Below are 13378 nucleotides of genomic sequence, written 5' to 3' on the forward strand. Positions count from 1 at the left end.
TGGTCCAGCTGAAACCCCTTTCATCTCCTGTACCACTTCGCCCACCCCTACCCCTGCAGTCCCCACCCCCGCATTCCCAGATCGGCTGTGCCTGTCATTTGAGGCTAAATCATATAGACAAATTCAAAGTTCACTTCAGGACACAGACAAGAAAAGACAACAAAACATATATTCTTGTAGCCAAAATCTTTTCCCAGACTCTGGGATACTCCTGGCCCTCACTAGAAGCCCAATAAAAGTTTACTGAAGGCAGGGAGGAGGCAAAGGGTGGGGGGAAGAATGGAGGGAGGAGGAGGAAGGAAAGAAATAATTCAGAAGGAGAGAAGGGGAAGGGAGAGAAAGAGAAAGGAGAAGAACATACGATTCTACAGTACATTTAAATAAATGTCAATTTGGACATTATATACATACTGTACACTTCATAATAAATCATGAAGTTGAGTATTTTCTATGAGCAGTCACTGTGCTAACCTGCATCATACAAATTAACCCAAAACTCATGATAACATCATTATTAGGTAAGAACCATTATTAACCCAATTTCACCAATGAGGAAACTAAGATTAGAGAGATTATGTAAATTGCACCAAATCCCAAAACTACCAAGTGTGGCACCAGAATTTAAACCTCTGTCTGTCAGAGAAAACACTGCTTGCTCCTTCCTCCCTTCCTTGCTTTGCTCGGCTATTTTTCTTCTGGGCCCCAGAACACAGTTTCCCTTCTTTTACAAGTTTCCCTTCTTTTGCAAGTCATGCAGGCTCCAATGGGCACCTCAGTAGAAGCATCCCTGTGGCTCCCAGGGTCCAATCACTGGACCTCAGGGTTTCCAAGGCCAGGGAGGATGAGAAATAACTAGGCACAATCAAAAAGCAAATTTTATTACAGAAACCTGGGGGACGAGGGAATCTATATGGTAGAAACAAAGGGTTAGAGCAACAGAGAAAAGACGGTAAAGAGGCTGTTTCACTCAGGGTGCCCCAGAGGGGGGTGGGTGAGAGCCCTCCCCACCCCAAGGAACCCAGCCCTGGCAGCTGAAAACCTCCACATCCCAACTGCCACCACTCTCAAGGCCACTCCCTCGTACACAAGTAAACCTATTCCTGGACCATGCATCCTAAGACACTCCTACCCGTTCTCCAAGAGTACCACACCACATTTGATGGGGTTCAACTAGTAGGCAACCAATCATAGAGGGAAATATATATATATATGCATACATGTATATTTTCAGATATATATATGAAAGTTCACATCACTCAACCTTTAACATGTCTGTGATATCCTAAAGAATGTCTTACTGGGGCTGGAGCAATAGCACAGCAGGTAGGGCATTTGCCTTGCATGCGGCCAACCCGGGTTCAATTCCCAGCATCCCATATGGTCCCCTGAGCACTGCCGGGGGTGATTCCTGAGTGCAGAGCCAGGAGTAACCTCTGTGCATCACTGGGTGTGACCCAAAAAGCCAAAATAAAAAAAAAGAATGTCTTAATGGCCCTTGACAAAATAGAACAATCTTCACACTATTTCCTCTATAGATACATTTTGTAGCATTTTTGGCAATTTTTCACAACAAACAATACTAAATATATTATTTTGGTTGTATTTTGGGATGGGCTGGAGTGACAGCATAGCAGGTAGGGTGTTTGCCTTGCATGCAGCCAACCGTGGTTTGATCCCTCTGTTCCTTTCGGAGAGCCAGGCAAACTACCGAGGGTATCTGCCCTCACAACAGAACCTGACAAGCTCCCCGTGGCATATTCGATATGCCAAAAACAGTAACAACAAAAGTCTCGAAATGGACACGTTACTGGTACCCACTCGAGCAAATCGATGAACAATGGGGAGGACAGTTCTACAGTGCTACAGTGTTTTGGGACAGGGCTTGGGGCTTGGGATGAAAACATCCCAAATATGGTGGTGGGAAGGTATAATGGTGGTGGGATTGGTGTTTGAATATTAAATGTAATCAAATATTGTGAACTATCTTATAAAATAAAATTTAAAAAGAAGAAAAGATGGCAAGGATGGCAGGAGGGGGAGATGGACCCATGTTCCAGACTGGTACATTCTATCATCGGGACTACGCTTCTCCTTAGGGAATGGGGAGCCACAGAAAAGAATTGTGTGGGAGGATTTCCCATGCTCACCTCTGAGCGGTAGGGGACAGCCACCTGAGCTCCACATCATTACAAACCAGCTTGCAGTAAGAGCTTCTTCCTCTGGTGTCTCACAAACGCTCACAGCCCAGGGGGTGCTGGGCCCTCTCTGCTCAGAGGAGCCTCCTTAGTCCCACAAGTTTACCCAGGACGCCCAGGGAAGTCACGGAAAACCACCAAGGTGCTCAGATGCAAAACCCACTCGACAGGAATCTGAGAACACAGCAGTGCCACCTCCACTCCTTGGGCTTCCAAGGGCTCTTCACCCACCACTAGATTTTTCCCCAACAGTGCCAGGAGCTCCCAAACCCAATTTCCAAAGTCCCAATGGCCATGTGTATTAATGACTATCATGAGGCCGCAGGGTCCCTGGGGATCAAAGAGAACCGAGGCAAGGGCTGTACCTTCCACCATCAGAGTAGAAGGGAACTGCTGGGGATCACTGATCAGCCAACTCGTTCTGAGCTGGCTGCTGGCTTGAGGCCTAGCGTGCAGGATGGAGAGATCCACTGTCTGAGTCCACATGGCAAGAGAACCCTCGCAGCCGGGGGCACAGTCAAGAGCACTTAAGCCTGAGGGGGATATGGGAGAAAGCCCACCAGCAATGGCAGCCAGCTTCCCTGGGACTGAGGCTCCAGCAAGTGCTTGGGGCCACCAGTCTTGTTCTGGGACCAAGTGAATCCATACTCCCAGAGACACAGGTGGACAGCCCACCTGGAGAAGAGGGTGCCAGGGAAGAGGCTGGCATTGTCCACTCCTCCCCCCACCTGGAGTCTGGCAGAGCGAGGCCCCGAGTGGGCAGCAGAGGGGACAGCAGCCTTTGGCAGCATGCGTGGCCTCCGCGCTGGGGAGGGGTGCGGGCGCTCTGTGGGACAGTGGAGCTCACAATGTGGGCATTGTTCCCTCCCTGCACTGCATCTGCTCCCCACAGGGCAGAGGGCAGAGAGGAACTGAGGCGAGAGCATCTGCCAGCGTCCCGTCCCGACATCCCGAGAGAAGCTGTGCACTGCCCCTCCGGAGGAAAAGGGACTGCGGAATGCTCCCCTGGCGGTGGCCCAGTTCTAAAACCCAACCTGACAAAGGTCAGAGATGCAGAGGAAAAGTACTGACTCCCCACCCCAGTCACTTTGATTCTTTCTCTTGTTTCAGCCACCTCATGCCACGCTGCATTTGGCTTGCTGCTACTCTATTTATTTATTTTTTACTTTTTTTACTCTCTAAGCATTTCTCCCACACATTCAAATTTTCCCTAGGCATGTTTTATCACCTACTATATTTCATTCTACCGTCCTTTTTTTTTCTTAAAAAAAAAAGCCCTTAATTGATTCTGTTTGCCCTCAAACCTATAAGGACTCATGATATCACCAATGGGCTTACCTTCTGCAAAGGAACTTGATGATGTACATCAAGAGAAATAGATGTATATGGGCCACAGAGTTAGGACAGCAGGAAGGTCATCTGCCCCTCGCAAGTAGCTAACTCGGGTTTGGTCCTCAGCACCCCAGTAGTCCCCAAAGCCCAGCCAGGAGTAATCTGTGAGTGCAAAGTCAGGAGTAAGCCCTGAGCTCTACCAGGTGTGGCTCAAAAAAGAGGAAAAGAAAAGAAAAATAGGAGCCAGAGCAATAGGACAGCGGGTAGAGCATTTGCCTTGCACACAGCCGACCCAGGTTCAATCCCCAGCATACCAAATGGTCCCCCAAGCACTGCCAGGATTAATTCCTGAGAGCAAAGCCAGGAGTAACCTCTGAGCATCGCTGGGTGTGACCCAAAAAGCAAAAAAAAATTTTTTGATTAAAAAAGAAGAAAAGAAAGGAAGGAAGGAAGGAAGGAAGGAAGGAAGGAAGAAAGAAAGAAAGAAAGAAAGAAAGAAAGAAAGAAAGAAAGAAAGAAAGAAACCTGTGTATTGCAGCTCAACTGAAACTAGATGGTGTGCTATATGCTGAGACATATACACACCTCTTGCTAATCCTTACTAAAATCCTCTAGTATGTGAAATAGGAGGTACCAACTTATAAATTAAAAAAAAACCTCTCAGTTCAAACATTAAATAACTTGCCCAGGATCTCACAGTAACTGACCAGTGATCAAGCCCAGATCTTCTGATTTGGAATCCTCCCATCATGCTGAACTCTTGGATCACCCAGGAATGCCAAGCCAAAGGAAGAACTGTACTGAGGAATTTTGTTTTTTAAGTTCAAAAATAAAGTGTGCATGCATTTCGATGATGATATCAAAGACTGGAAGCAATCTGAATGACAAGAACAGCAAAAATTGTGGCAAATCTGCCAGATACAGTATTACTCAACATTTGAAATAAACAATTTTTTTTGTGCATTGCAGCAACACAGAAGCTTCTCATAACTGAAAAGTGTCTGCCTAATGTAAATGTGACCATGCAAAAGTGTACCTAAGCCCAGGTAGAATCTGAGGTAAAATGATGGCACCACTTTCAATGAAGTCGAATTGAATTCATTCACCTTCATAGATGTTTTCCTAATGCCATTATGATACCTGGCCACTAAGTCAGTTTATAATATCTTTGCAGAGATCTTCTAATGTGTTTGTTTTGTTGTTTCTGTTTTTGTTGTTGTTGTTTGGATTTGGGGTTTTGGGGTGTTTTTTGTTTTGTTTTTGTTTGTTTGTTTATTTATTTATTTGGCTTTTGGCTTTTGGGCCATACTCAGCATACTCAGAGTTTACTCCTGGCTCTGGCCACTGCACCCAGCTCCCTGCGAACTGAGGCTTTATCAAGTTTTTGGGCCACCAGCCTTGTTCTGGGGCCAAGGAAACAGCTGTGCAAGTGAACCCATATTTCTGAGACTCTGAACTCAGGAATTACTCCTGGCTGGCTCAGGGGACCAAACCTGGGCTAATGGCATGCAAGGCAAACGCCCTACCCACTATACTATTGCTCCGAGCCCCTCTTCTGAATGTTTAACGCCAAATCTTCTCCTAAGTTTTCTATTCTATCTGCCGATTCAAATACTGAATTTTTCTTTCATTTTAAAATTTTTTCTTTCCCTCAATTCCAAATAAAATCAAAGTTTCCTCAAACTAAGATTTCTTAAAATGTTTTTACTTCCACATGAGATCTTTTTTATTATTATTATTAGTGAGACATCATGAGGTACAGTTGTAGACTTACAAATTTTTGTGCTTGGGTTTCAATTATATAATGATCAAATACCCATCCCTCCACCAGTGCCCATTTCCCACCACCACGGATCCCAGTATCCCTCCCACCCCCCATCTCCCCCATCCCAGCCTGCCTCTATGGCAGGGCATTCCCTTTTGTTCTCTCTCTCTCTCTCTCCTTTTGGGTGTTGTGGTTTGCAAAAGAGGCAATAGGTGACAATCATGTTTGGTCTATAGTCTGCTTTCAGCATGCTTCTCCCATCCTGGGCGGATCCTTCCAACACCCTTTATTTGGTGTTCTTTTCTCTATCTGAGCTCCCTTTTCCCCTAGCATGTGTGGTTGGCCTCCAAGCCATGGAGTAAAATTCCTGGTACTACCCTCGGCCATTCTTGGGTGTTAGTCTCCTATTTTGTTACTTTATGTTCCCCAGATGAATGCAATCTTTCTACGTCTATCCCTTTCTTTCTGAGTCATCATTTCGCTTAACATGATGACTGGTTAAAGAAACTTTGGTACATTTACACAATGGAGTACTATGTAGCTGTTAAAAAAAGACGAAGTCATGAAATTTACACATGAGGTCTTTTATAATTTATGACTTGCTTGGGGCAGGGGTTGGGGGTGGTAAGAGGCTATACTTACCTCAAGCTCATAGATCTCAAACTAGCCCTGGCTTTGACAACAGCAACCAGGCTATAACGACCACCTGGCATTCAACTGCTCTGCAAGAGGAGGGAGATGAAGCGTTCGGAAACCATCCTGCCTCCACTCGACAGCAGCCACGAAACTCCCAGGAAAGGTGCCTTGCTCCTTCGGGCGCTCCCTTTCTTTCTGCGCCTTTGATTCTCCTGGTCTCTCTAAAGCCTTCAAGATCTCCAGTCTTCATCAGAGACTATTTGGGTCACAAGTACAGGCCAGCTCTGAGCCACGCTCCGAGTGTGTGGGAGTCAGCTCTGAGATTTCTGGAGATAGGGACACTCCCCGGGTCCAGAAGGTGAGTCCAGCTTGGTGGAACCCAGAGCTAGTCTTTCTGGTGGATCTCGTTTCTCTGAGCCCTCCCACTCTTCTTCCCCTGCAGTGCAGGGAGAAACCCTAGGCTGATCTTGCCAGCTCAGATGTCAGAGAAATCAGGCATCAAAGAAGTAACAGCGATAAAGAGGTTGCGCATTCATTGAGCAACCACCGATGAGAAAAGATAACAGAAGTGGAGGTTAGGAAAGATGCCTCCACCATTAACTTGCAAAGTGACACAGAATAAATCAGTCATTTTTGGGGGGGGGGGGGGTGATGGGGGGTGTTGTAGGAGATGGCATACCTGGCAATACTCAGGGTTTAACTTCTGGCTCTGAGCTCAAAGAATCATGCCTGGTGGTGCTTCGGGGACAATCTGGGATGCCGGGGATTGAACCCAGGTCAGCAGCATGCAAGACAAGTGCCTTACCTGCTGCACTCTCTCTCCAGCCCAAATCATTCTCTTCAAGTGTCCGTTTCTCAAGTAGCAATATGAAGAGACTGGACTAATGGTAATTTATGGTCCCCCAGCAGTGAGGCAGTGATGAGATGAATCCTGCTCTTCCTGGATTATAACAACCAGCTGCTCAAAGGAGGGAGGAGGTGGGATTTAGTGAACCTGCTGCTAAACACAGCTGTTATGACAGCTGTTATAAAAAAAAACCCTTAATTATACACATTTATAATTAAATAAATTATATTAAAACCCAATGCCTGGCAAGCTACCGAGAGTATCCCGCCCACATAGAGAGCCTGGCAAGCTCCCCGTGGCATATTCGATATACCCAAAACAGTAACAATAACAGGTCTCATTCCCCTGACCCTGAAAGAGCCTCTAATCATTGAGAAAGACGAGTAAGGAGAGGGCGAAAATCTCAGGGCTGGGATGAATGCAGACGTTACTGGTGCCCGCTCAAGTAAATCGATGACGGGGTGACAGTGATACAGTGATCTTAAAACCCAATAGTAAAAATACCTAAAACTCGCAATGACTCCCCAAGTATTTGTCCTGCCTCCATTTTCTCTGACCAGTCTCAACAAAAAATTTTCTGAAAAAAAAAAGACAAGCTATGAGGTCTCTCAGACTTTGAGGGCCACATCAAGTCTCTGCCTTACAGTCATATTTTAGATTGTTTTGTTTTTTTTAACAGTGATCTAAAAATATTAAAGTCAGTCTTGTATTTATTTGCTTGTTGCTTGGGGACCATACCCAGCAGTGGTCGGGGCTTACTCCTAGGCCCAATAGAGGGGGACCGGGAATGAAACAGAGTTAGCCACTTGCAAGGCCTGACCCGCTATGGCTCCAGCCCTATTAAAGCCAACCTTGACTCTGAATAACTATGGCAGACCATCTGACCTGTTAGACACACCATTCAACAATTGTGAATCTCTGCTTTGGGGCGGTTTCTCTCTGTGTCCCTTATATGGCGTAAGTATTCCATGGCATCCTGACACCAGGGAAGGGGGCAAACACTACACATCTACACACCTGAGCTGCTTCTCTTGGAGAACTGGTTGTCACAGGTATCAGAGGTAGAGAATCACAGCAAATTAAAGTGCTTCACCAAGTCACTCTGGGACTTCAGACACAGACACGGAGTGAAAAGGGGCAACCGTCAAGGACATCAAAGAAACAGAAGCCATGATAGAATGCAGCCCTGCACAACTGGATGGTTTCTGGTTCTAACTGGATTGGATTTGGTTCTATCAAAAGGTAAAGGTAAAGGTAAAGGCCCTCCCGTTGATCATCGATTTGCTCGAGCGGGCCCAGTAACGTCTCCATTGGAGACTTTGTTGTTACTGTGTCTGGCATATCGAATACTCTCAGTAGCTTGCCGGGCTTTTTGCATGTTTTCCTCTTTAATTTTTTTTATATTTTTAAATAAATCACCATGAGATACAGTTACAGACTTACAAACTTTCGTGATTACATTTCAGTCATGCAATGATTGGGTACCCATCCCTCCATCAGTGCCCATTCTCTACCACCAATGTTCCCAGTATCCCTCCTGCCACACCCACCCCATCGTCCCCACCCCACCCCTGCCTCTGTGGCAGGCACATTCCCTTTTACTCTCTCTCTCTCTTTTGGGATGTTATGGTTTTCAATACAGGTAGTAAGTGGCCATCATGTCTGGTCTATAGTCTACTTTCAGCACGCATCTCCCATCCCGAGTGAACACTCCAAGCATCATTCATTTAGTGGTCCCTTCTGTATCCCAGCTGCTTTTTCCCCCAGCGCATGAGGCCAGTTTCCCAGCAGTGGAGTGACCCTCTTGATCCTTATCTCTATTACCCTTGGGTGTTAGTTTAAAAAAAAAAAAAAGGTGGTCTTAGGGCTGGAGTAATAGTACAGCTGGTAAGGTGCACACCTTGCATGCAGCCAACCCAGGTTTGATCCTCAGTGGCCTACGTAGTCTCCCAAGTCCTTCCAGAAGTGACCCCCCCCCGCCCCAGTGCAGAGCCCGAGTTAAGCCTTGAGCACTGCCAAGTGCTCATGTCCAAAAACAGAAAAACAAAACCAAAAAAAAGTGATCTTCTGAGACCCCTCCTCACATTTCAGATTTGCTTTCCAAGATGCCCAGACTTCCCCTATTTCTCTCTTCTCTCACTTTGAAAATGCTATTTCTGTCTTTGCTCCGGCCCTGGACACTGGCAATGTTACTGAGGTCAGCCCAGAAGCCATCAGGGACAGAGGCTATACAAAGCCGTCCCCACCAGGAGCAGACACCAGAGGCAACGGCAGTTTTATGCAGAGCGGCCACCTCTGCTATTCTGGGCGCATGTGGGGCTTCTCCGAAAATAGAGCAATAAATGCACAGGTCTAGACTAAGCAGCAATTTTGGTTTGGGGGAAAGCTGATACCCAGAAGGATGAGGATCACCCCCAGAGAGTTTGTTTCCAGCAATTTGGGATCAATTAGGCAGGAAAAGTGTCTGGCAAAAAAACAAAGGCACAGGCCAGACCAGGAGTGAGGCTCCTATGTATTCCCTAACTGTCAATGGTGCCTTTGTGGAAAGCAGGGACACAGCCTTAACAGTTGTGGAAGAAATCATCTCTAGGTCTTGCTCTGCTCTCCCCAACATGAGGGGGACTCCAGTCGGGGCTTTTACACCAGCTCTTTGCAACTGCTTTGCTTCTTCTAGCTGGTCAGAGGAAAATTAAGGAAATAAGAAAAACAAGCAAAAAAGACAAAAAGCAGCATCTTTGCCCAACTCCCACTTGCCCTGTCCAAAGAGTACAGGACTCTGGGGGAGCAGACAGGAGGAGGGAGAAAGCAGAGTATGGTGATGGGTGTCAGAGGAAAGCAGATGTGGCGGGCCCAGCACCTGGACAAAGGACCCTTTTTGAACGAAGATGCTTTCAAGAGCAGCAGGCAGGAAGGAAAGGAAAGGCATCCAGACAAAGGCAGTGAAGCACACAAGTGCAACCATCCATGGCTGTTCTATTTAAAGATGCTCAAACTCATTAGTCATGGGAGAAATTTAAATTAAAAACCACAGTGAGAAGGAAAAGCCACAGAACAGAACTCTCTCCCAACAAGGAGACAGAGCCAGACCATCCACAAACACTTAACTTCCCAGCAGCCCTGTTCAGGGAGCTTCCCAGGCCACCAGGAGCCCCCAACAGAGAAGGGGCACTGTATTTCCCTGGGCAGATGAGACACACAAGCCCCACCGCCTCTACCAGAGCTCCCGGGGCAGAAGAGAATAAGAATGAAAGAGCTAATTTGATTGAAGAGATGAGACTGGACTGATGTGAACTTAATCAGCCGTGGGAACTCCAAGCAACAAGAGGCGTTCACTCTCCCGGACAATTTTTCTATCACCTTTACCAGAAGCCAGGGGATAGCAAGAGCCAGAAGTCACCCACAGTGTGGCAAGAAAGGGGTCACCCTCGCCTCTCATGGTCCAGGCAAAGATCCACTGTCCACAGAAATTAAATACTCTCCCTTCAGCCCCCAGGTTAATACAAATAAAAGCATTTCCCCGCTGTGGGGAGGAGCAGAAGACCCCCATCCCCTGGGATTCCACTTCAGTAACCTGCCAGAACCACCCAAATCAGTGAGCTGATGCCCCAGCATGGCAGGGGTGCAGAGTCTCACCAATTCCTGGCTAACGTGTGAAATGAGCCTTCACTTTGGAAGTCTATTCAGCATCACTGACCAAAGTTGAAAATCTATAAACCCTATAACCCGATAATGCCATTTCAAGGTGTTTATCGGAACAAAATGAGCACAAGCAGAAGCCAAAAAAAAAAAGGACATATGAAAGAACAATCAAGGCAATGATCCAAAATTTGAACATTTTTAAATGATCCAAAACGGTCAAAGACCTAATAACCACCAACAGTATGGTGCCTAAATCGTAGAGTTTTCTTGTATGATGATTAAATACTATACAGCAACAGAAATACTAGACAGAAACAGAACAATTCACTGCTAGCTTCAACACGAATCAATCTAACCAACGTGTTGAGAAAAAAAAGCGAGTTTAAAAAAGACCCATGAATTAACTCATCCATAGAAGTTCAAAACAGGCAAAAGTAATGCAGGGAACAGAAATCAGAAATGATCCTTTGGCGTGCAGTAAGAGAACAGTGGAGAGGGGGCACTTTTAGAGCACAAGCGAGTTCAGTATTTTGGGTTTGGTCACACAGGCTGGTTTGTTCACAGCAGAAATATTCACAGAGCTGCACCTTCTCTATGGGGATGCTACACTGGGGTAAAAAGAAAAGTTCTCTTTAAAGACACATACCTGGGGGTACAATGCCACCAGCAGGTCAACCTGTACCTGCGGGGCGAGTGCATCAGCAGCCTGATGGTAACTTCAGGCTTCCTGATACCCCCAAATTGGTGCTGTGCCTTTGACCGGACCCAACAACTTAGGGCCAAGTTTACCAAGAATTTAAACAGCCAAAAGTTAGGTATGTGAGAGCCACACCCACAAACCACTCCAGCTCAGCTATACAAGTTTGCTCGATTTGCTCGAGCGGGCCCAGTAACGTCTCCATTGGAGACTTTGTTGTTACTGTGTCTGGCATATCGAATACTCTCGGTAGCTTGCCGGGCTCTCCGAGAGGGGCGGAGGAATCGAACTCGGGTCGGCCATGTTGGCCGCTTGTAAGGCGAACGCCCTACCCGCTGTGCTATCGCTCCAGCCCATACAAGTTTATTTATTGACATTATTTCAGAGACCCATAAATCTCAAAAGAGATCAAAAGCTGCCATTAAGCTCAGACCCTAGCATGGCTGAACAAACCGGGGTAAATCAGAGGGGGGTGGGTTGGCCAGAGGCCCGCCCAAGCAGAGCCCCCAGCAGCCACTTGCTTCACAAGCCAAAATCACCACCATACTCCAACCTGACTCCACAGTCTCAGGGTGGACCTCACCAAGATATAGCACTGTAGCACTGTCCTCCTGTTGCTCATCGATTTGCTTGAGCGGGCACCAGTAATGTCTCCATTGTGAGACTTGTCACTATTTTTGGCATATCGAATACGTCACAGGTAGCTTGCCAGGCTTTGCCATATGGGTGGAATACTCTTGTTAGCTTGCCGGGCTCTCTGAGAGGGGCAGAAGAATCAAACCCAGGTCAGCCATGTGCAAGGCAAACGCCCTACCCACTGTGCTATAGCTCCAGCCTGACCAAGATATAATCTACCAAAATTTCAGGTATGCTGGTTTTGTGACTGAAATCTTTGGGTCAGAATGGGCTATCTCCCCCTACCTTCCTGTACTTTCGGAAGCCTCAGTAGTCACATCTATACCCCATAACTGCCACCCAATTGAAGAGCTACTCCAGCCTTACTGTCCCAATAAAAATACCGAATACCCTGAACAAACACCATGACCTCTTAGCACCTGTATTGCAAATAATAATCCACAAAAGGAATAGGAGAGAGAGTAAGAAGAAAAGTGCCTCCCATCGAGAGAGGCTGGGGGTGCAGTGTTGGGGGATGGTGGTAGGAAATGGGACATTGGTGGTGGGAAATGTACACTGGTGGAGGGATGGGTGCTGTATCATTATATGACTGAAACCCAGTTATGAACAGCTTTGTAATATCTATCTCACGGATATTCAATTAAAAAAATTTTTAGAGTAATGTGGATTTCATGCCCAATTCAATCAGCTTAATCAATGGCAGAACAAATAGCAGTACTCCTACATAAATAAATAATAAAATAAAAAAATAAAGACACATCCCTACCTGGGCTGGAGAGATAGCACAGCAGGTAGGGCATTTGCCTTGCATACAGCCAACCCGGATTCAACCCCCAACATGACACATGGTCCCCTGAGTCACCAGGAATGATACCTGAGAACTACTAGGTGTGGTTCAAAAACCCAAATAATTTTTAATTAAAAATGATAAAGACACATACCTGGTATACCTGGTAGAATGGGAATTGTTGTACACGTCTGGCTCACAGAAGTCACAGGAGAGAAAGCAAGTGAAGAAAGAACAGGAAAATGAAAGGGTCCAAGTAGGGAACAAGGGTTCAGCCATCCTTCCATAGGCACCAAGAGTCAACAAGAACCAGAGTAACAGCTCAGCAGATATGGGTGCTTGCTTTGCCTGCAGCTAGCCCACGTTCAATCCCCAGCAGCCCATCTGGTTCTCTGAGCCCTGCCAGGAGTGATCCTTAAGCACAGAGTCAGGAGTAAGCCCCGAGCACCACCAGGTATGGTCAAAAAATAAATTAAAGATACTGGAGAGATAGTACAGCAGGTAAGGTGGTTGCCTTTCAGAAGCCAACCTGGATTCAATCCCTGGCTGATAACCCACCCCACTTCCCAATAAATGGAAAGTTCTTTCCTTTATAGAATAATTTTTTTATTTTTCATTCTTACAAGCAGCTGTAAGACTACAGCAAAATCCTACATATCAGTAATCCATTCTCCCGCAATGCTGACCTGTGCCCGACATACAAGGTCTCAGCTAGGAAATAGAAGGTTGGCACAAAACCACTAACCTTACTGAAATTTTACCACTTTTACGTGGCTTACTTCGGTGTGTGCAATTGTTCTATAAATCTTCTATTGCTCGTCTATCACCACAGTTAAAATACAGA

The sequence above is a fragment of the Sorex fumeus genome, unplaced genomic scaffold (genome assembly GCF_029834395.1).
Source record: "Sorex fumeus unplaced genomic scaffold, SorFum_2.1 ptg000034l, whole genome shotgun sequence".
Classification (NCBI taxonomy): domain Eukaryota; kingdom Metazoa; phylum Chordata; class Mammalia; order Eulipotyphla; family Soricidae; genus Sorex; species Sorex fumeus.